Here is an 8,472-nt window from a genome sequence, read left to right on the forward strand (position 1 = left end):
GCGTGCGTGCGTGCGTGCGTGTGTGTGTGTGTGTGTGTGTGTGTGTGTGTGTATGGGTGTGCGTGTAGGGTGTCCATTTTAAAACCTACCACCCATTTATTTCATGATTGACTATTTTTTGCGAAAAATGCCAAATACAAATGTCAATTTTGTTTTTGAAGGAGACATTTAAATACATTGTATATAACGAAATTTTTTCATCCTCTTCGTTAAAGTAGTTACCCCTTCAAAAATCTTAAATGGCAATAGGAGTCAAGTATAAAAATCATTTTGAAGATCTTTTTTGATTTTTTATACAATTCTTTCTTTTTTTTAAGTGAATATTTTTCGAGAAATCGCAATTGGAAGCTTTAGGTGCCAAAAATGTTTTACATATAAAGATAAATTTTGGAGAATTTATTTACTAGAATTTATTTATTAGTTATTTATTATAATAAATGTTCAAAATGTCCTCTATTGTTTTATAAGTAATATTATAATATAAATGCTTTTCAAATTCTGAAGGAATACTTACAAAAGTTTCTACAGGAATATCTCTGCATTCTTGTACAATTCTTCGACGCAAATCATTTATATTACTGCATTCTTGTACAATTCTTCGAAGCAAATCATTTACATTACTGCATTCTTGTACAATTCTTCGACGCAAATCATTTATATTACTGGTGTTTCATAAATAACGGAGTTTAAGTGCCCCTACAAAAAATCTTTTACAAAATGTTAAAAAATTTATATTTTGCGCTAATTTTATTTGTTTATAATTGAAATATGATTGAATTAAAACAAATGTCGTACAAGATTAAGATGATTGATGAAGATTAACTGTGATTTTTAAAAATTGCGTCTGTGACGTGTAATCTTAAGTTAATTAAAACAATTTTTATTTATATTATAAATGTCAAAGAAAAATAAATAGTTATATCTTTCAACATTTAATTAAATTTTTACTTTTATTTTAATAAAAATGAGAAATATAAACTTTTTTTTTGCATTATATGTCAGAATAAATTAATATTTCTAAATTTCACTATTCATGTTCCATAGCATTTGATAAGACTAGATTATAAAAAATTCAATAGTTGTAAAATTTTAAATTACCGTGTAAGTTAACTGTTGATTATATTTCAATTAAATATTTACAAATATTTTTTCAGTCCTTTTCAGTTACATTTACTAATAAAAGATTACAAGACCGACAATTTTGATGAATATTTTACGAATATTGAACACATAAATAGTGAAATGTAGATAAATTAATTTATTTTAATGTGTATAATACAAGAAAAAAGTTTATATTTTCTCGCCTCTAATAATACAGCTGCATTGAGAAAGAAATATTCAATATTGAATTGAATTCGAATCATTCTATATCGAATTGATCGAAAGATGAATCAATTAAAAATTAACTAAAATCGATGAATATAAAATTAATTATGAATTAATTTTCTTTTTAATTTTGTTTTCGACCTATCGACTTTACATCAATCTGTCAGTAGGATAATAGGGCCGGTTCTAACTCTGGTCCTCTCAGGGGAGGTGAGGTGCGAGGAGATCTCAGTGGAGCGGGGGTATGACGTCACGCGGGATTTCGATGGCGCGGGGGTTGCGGGATAGGGGACGCACGTGTTGGATGTTTTATGACAAGCATAAACAAAAAAGAGTGGTATTCTTTTGAAGAGGATTTTGGACCTAACCAAAATCATTTTCCTCTTTTTTTATTATTTTATTTTATTTTATTTTTTAAGAAAAAATTTTAACAGCGTCGATGTTCGACTGCTTTGTGCCCTTGCCGCGCGTGTGAGAGAGAACGAATAAGAGTGCGAAAAGAACGCATATGAGAGAGAATAATAGCGAGACTTATAATTAATGCGAGAGCGCACAAAAGATTGGAGCGCAAGGGAAAGGCGTGTAAATAATTATATTTTTTTTGTTACAATTAAAAATATATAGTATAATTTATTTAAATGTGTGAGTTTAATAATTAAAAATGATAATTAAGAAACGAGCACTAAGAGCTTATAAAACGCGGATGGCAATGCGTAAATTTTTTCCAACATTAATTGTTCGCGAAAAAATTTTTTTAATATGTCAACATAAATATTAATAATTAAAATTTAATAAAAAAATATACAATATAAAAGTATATAAAAATATCCAATATAGAGGTCGCAGGGATAGAGGGGACCGCTCTTGAAACAGAAGAAAACATATACATTGCATTAGTTTAAATTATTTAATAATTTATTTTAAGATATTTTTGATATATAATAAATTAAGATACTTACAATGTTATCTATGACTCATCTATTTTAATGTGTGCAAATAGGGCACATGTCGCACAGCAGTATTTGATGCAAAGATTTCCTGCATTCTTTGTAAGACATATTGGTCAAATGTTCATAATATATACATCGATGTTCCCGAACAGAACTAACTTCTAGAAGTAGAAACGATAGTCTAAGAAAGCATTCGGCACAATATTTTGATCCATTTTCCACATAATAGTATGATATACAACATATTTTTATTGCTTCGTTTAGTGTTAATATTTCAAGTCTAAATTTCGCTGTTTCTTTTGTAATTCATCACTATTGTCACTATTGTCACTAGTCTAAATTTCGCTGTTTCTTTTGTAATAATTCATCACTATCGTAGTCACTGTCTGCCAAGGGTTCTATTTCTATATCAGACCCATCCTCCTCTGATGATTCATGGAGATCATCAATATCCATCTCTCTCTCTCCTCTCTTTCCTCTCTCTCTATCTCCATCCTCTCAGCCACAACTGGATCCATATCGTAATCATCTGTATCATCCATACCGTATTATCATCGATGATAATTACGTTTTCTTCAGCCATTGCACAAGACTACCGAAACACAGAAGAGCAAAGAAATGATACTCTAGTGCAACAGACTCCTCTTCGTTATATATATATTTTTAACATAAACAATATATAGCGATATTCCTTGGAAGAGGATTAGATCTTAGGGCCCAATCTTTTTTTTCTTTTCTTTTCTTTTTTCTTTTATTTTTCTTTGTTTTTTCTACCGATGTTCATGCTCTTTCTGCGTTGTACCTTCGCTTCCCACATTCAAAAGATGAGAAAAGATTGAACGAAATATATAAGGAGGAGGAAGATTGAAACATATCAAATCATAGTACGGAGGCGCGGGGGACGCTTGGGGACGTGTTGGATATTTTTTATCACAAGTATAAAATAAAAGTGCAATATTACATAAACCGATGTCCGGCTGGTAAACAGCGGTATTTGAAGAGGATTGGATATTAGGGTCGACCCAAAATTATTTTCCATATTTTTTCTTGGAAAAATTGCAACCGTATCAGTGCTGATGTTCGGCTGCTTTGTGCCTTTGCCGCGTGTGTGAGAGAGAACAAATTTTTTCTGGGATGTAAATAAAAAATGATTATTATGATACACCATACTTATTTATTTATTTACAAAGATAAAAAGGTTTAGACGAAATACAGGGAGGATTGAAGCGCATCAAGTCATTGCGATTTGAACGCATCGACACGCCGATTGTAGGAGAGTATAATGGTATTCTGTTAGAAAGATTTTTGCGCTATTTCACGTTCAAGATAGCGAACGGTATTGTTTATCATGTGCAAAAGTCACATGCAAGTGGTCCGTAGAAAACTGTGACATAAAAAAAGTAAAAAAGACAGGGAGAAATGGAAAACATCGAGCAGACTGAACGCGATCTGATGGAGCGATCTCGCCAAATTGCCACCTTGGGCGAGTATTTTGCATGGTTGCAGCGTTGCAAGGAATTGATCAAAAAGCTCGAAGAACGCAGTCGTGTCAGGCGTTCGCGACTCTCGATCGGAAGTAGACAATCTCTGATAGCTAAAATCGCGCGACTCGAAGGTGCAAAAAGTCGATTGCAGAGACGATTTATTCCCAGTGATGGTGATTACAGCGATGACAATAACGTCGAAAGACTCGTTTGGCGAGAGATCAATACCGCATTCGATAACCGTATTCTGACCGGTGCTGTGATTAACGCAAATCATATCGAACCTCGTCAATTTCTCGAGGATGCCGAAGACATCGTGCTCGAGCAAATCCAAGACGTTATAAAAAGACACAACAGTGTAAATACAGTGTTTAACGATGAATTTGTGTCATAAGGTGATAAGCGTACAAATAAAAGTATAAATACGAGAAACTGTGAACTCTTTCGCACATCCGATTTACGCGGGTATTGTCGCGAATACAGAATTTGACTGTGAATATTAATAAATATAATCTGATGCGCGCGGGATGTTATATTAAATTGCCGCGAGAGATTGCGACGAAGAGAGCGGTGATTGACGTGCAATCGAAAGACAATGCATGTTTCGCGTGGGCAGTGGTCGCCGCTCTATATCCCGCAGAAAGGAACGCGGAACGAGAATCGTACCCGCATTACGCGACAGTGCTGAATCTCCGGGACATTGAGTTTCCAGTGACTGTAAATCAAATTAAAAAGTTTGAACTCGCAAACAGTATCTCGATCAACATGTACAGCATCGAGAAAGAGAACAACATTGCTCCGGTATGTCTTTCTGAGCAGAAGATAAGCACATCAACTTGCTATACATGGAAGACAGTAACAACAGCATCGGACATTTCATGGATCAAGAATCTATCGCGACTTATCGGTTCACAGTTGAGCAAAAAAGATCACAAGAAATATATCTGACCGGTAAGTTTAATTTATATAATTCAAATAATTATAATTTATATAACAAATTGTTCAAACCTTAATTTAAAAAAAAAATTTTCTTTTACAGATGCCTGCATTATTTTAGTTCAGATGACAAGTTGCAGTCGCATACGGTCGACTGACGTGAGATGAATGACTGCGCTATCCGATTGTCGAGCGATAAGGACAAGTGGCTCAAATTCAACAATTTCAATCGGAAGGAGCGGATTCCATTCGTCGTGTACGCCGACTTGGAATGCGTTTTGGCCAAGATGAAGGAAGAACAGCAAAATTTGTATCAACACCATCGGGTATTTAGTATAGCCTATTATATATATTGCTCGTACGACGAATCATTATCCGCGTACCATTCTCGCAGTAGCGCCGATTGCGTTTCTTGGTTCGTCGAAGATCTTAAAAATTTAGCGTTACGTGTAAAGAATATTTTATCGACTAATGTCCCCATGGTAGATTTGACGTTCAAAGGAAAAAATTTTATCACGCTACTCAATGTCATATATGCGAAAAACCGTTCGTGCAAGACGATACACGCGTACGCGATCTAACGGGAGCATCCCGTTTGACCACGTTGCGATTGACCACAGCCAATTATATTGACCTGTGCCTAGGGTAACCAGCAACAATTAACCAATCACAGAGTCCTATTTTGAATTGGCCAATTGGCGACGTGGTCAATCGGGTGCCACCCGATCTAACCAGGCGGTACAGAGGTCCCGCGCATTCAAATTGTAATTTAAATTATAAAGAATCTTTTTGTATTCCCATAGTCTTTCACAATTTATCCGGTTACAATGCACATTTTATTATCGAGGATATAGCTACGGCGTTTTAAGGGAAAGTCGAGTTACTTCCAATAACGAAAGAAAAATATATATCGTTTACCAAAAATATTAACCTTAAGGAAAACAAAAATGGAAAAATCAAGTAAAATTATGTTTTATCGATTCATACAAATTTCTTGCATCGAGTCTCGACAAATTGGCATCATTTTTAGATAAAGATAAGTTCAAAATTTTAAAATCAGAATTTCAAAATTTATCAACCGAAAATTTCAATTTATTAACACGGAAGGGCGTCTTTCCGTACGAATACATCGACTCTGTGGACAAGTTGCAAGATACGCGTTTACCATCGCGCGAATCGTTTTACAGCTCCTTGACCGGTGAAACTATATCAGAGAGTGATTACGCGCACGCCGAGAACATCTGGACGCGATTCTCCATTCGAACGCGGGGCGAATATAATACGTACGGAATTAAATTAAACCATTGATATTTAACGTAACGTAATGCGATACGAAACACCTTGTGCGGAGGCTCTCACGCATACGCAATAGAGTGTATACGCATATCCCACTGAATGTTGCTTCTCAGTAACGTATTAGGTGTCGTCATGCCCGTCACGAGAAAGAAATTAAGATATATTATGAAAAAAAAATAGTCTAAAGATATGTATGAAATAAATAATACGACGTTTAATAACGCGAACGAACTTGTAACTGGATGTTATATTTTTATTTATAATAAACATATTAATAACATATAAAAAACATTTTGACTAATGTTTCTAAAATATTTTATTAATATTTTAAGAGGGATGTTATTAAATAACATTTTTAAAATATTTATAAAACATAAATTAAAATATTTTTTAAATGTTATTAATATGTTTATTAGAATATTTTAAAACTATTTATAAAATATTATATCATAATGTTTAAAAAATTTATATAAAATCAACATTTTAGAATGTTGATCAAATGTTTCTTGCTTACTGGGAATAATTAATTATTGCAATCAATATGTGATTATTATGAGTTGACAAAGTAGATCTAGTCATGTAGTTCCGTTCTAAAATACAATTATGGATTTATATAGCGCACTATACTTGATAAAACTGTCACACGAAAAACGATGGTATAGTCTCTCTCAGGCTTCTCTTTGATATACGATATTTTATAAATATTAGAAAATTAAATGCTGTAGAACACAGTAAACTAAATAGAAAAGTTCTTTATCATTTTGCAAATAATTTCGCAGAGTAATTATTATATATATTGAATATTTTAAAATATAATAATAATATTAACAATAAATATAAGAAAAGAACATATTAATAAATAATTATTTATATCTGTGATTGGAATTTATTTGTTTACATCGTTGTAATATTAATAATCTTCTATTTAATATTACAAAGAAATTATCGGTTAGGGGAAATTTAGAAATTCTAATTTACCTACTGATGTTAGACCTTACATTTTGTACAATTTTGATAATTCAAATGTTCATTGTCGATTATTTTCGTACATATTGATAGTATTAAGATAGTCCTTAAGATTTTGATGTTATAAGAAATTATTCTGAATATTATAATTATAATTTCTTATTCAACTTGATATATTATATGCAAACATTCATATATTTTATAAATGTATATAATATAAAGTCGAATAAAATCAAATTAAATATAAACAAATATAATATTAATATATGCATAAATAAATGTACATGTCCATGCATTGTTATTTACTTACATATTATTATTTTTTATTATTATTTTTATTATTATATTTACTTACATATTATTATGATATACATGTTATTGTAATTGAATAACACTTTTATTTAAGATGCAGTGTTATATTTCATTATTTTATATAATATTTCGCAATTGTACATATTTCAATAAAATTTAATTAATTGTAGAATGGAACTTAACATGCTTATATAGCTGTAGATTCTGAATATACAAAAATATATTGCATTCTTATTACAATTGTATATACGCTGCTGCGCCTGCGTTCTTCCTAGCGTATGACAAAACAAGATGCCAAATACATATGTATATCTCATTACATGTGTACAAAATATACAATGTGTACAGAAAAACACAATACACAGATCATATTAATAAGAAAATAATATAAAATGTCGCTAATAATAAAAAATATTAAAATATAGTAATAATTATTTTAAAAAATTTTTGACAAAATAAAATACATATTGTTGTTTGATAAATAAATCTAGAAAAGAGGATTTAAAAAATTTTTTTATCAATTTTCATAATATGAATAATTCAGACTTCTCTGTGTTTATTGTATATTTATATACAATGGATAACTAACATCACAACAAGTCGCATAAAGAAATTAGAATATAATTCTTTTAATCCTCATATTTCCTGTTATAAAATTAAAATAATATAATATGCCCATGCAACACTTTATGTACTTTGATGTATCTATCTTGAAGATATAATGATCTGTGTTTATGTGTGCACATTGGAAGCCCATTTTTCTTTAAGAAAAGAAAAGAAAAAAAAACCAAAATGAATATGCAGAGCATTATAAGACTGTACAATCGCAAAATCGTATCATTTTAATTACATGCACAAGTTTGTTAACGAAAGGACCAACTTTTAAAATGCGACATTTACACGAGGATGAAATAAATAAATTCTTTCTATTAAATAATTAAATGTTTTCTCTCGCAGAATATAATACATTTTAAAGAAAGATATCTAATTATTTTGCCATAAATGATCGAATATATTTAAAAACGAATTTTAATTTTAATATATAAACACATCACATTTTTATGTTATTTGTAATAATATTAACAAATTTTGTATAACATAGAATCTCTAGAATCAAATACATATAGAAATTAAAACTTATATAAATATGGAAGCTATCATTTATTTAATAATTTCTAACAAACAAATTTATATTACTATCA

This window comes from Camponotus floridanus, unplaced genomic scaffold (genome assembly GCF_003227725.1).
Source record: "Camponotus floridanus strain SB8 unplaced genomic scaffold, Cflo_v7.5 scaffold11, whole genome shotgun sequence".
NCBI lineage: Eukaryota > Metazoa > Arthropoda > Insecta > Hymenoptera > Formicidae > Camponotus > Camponotus floridanus.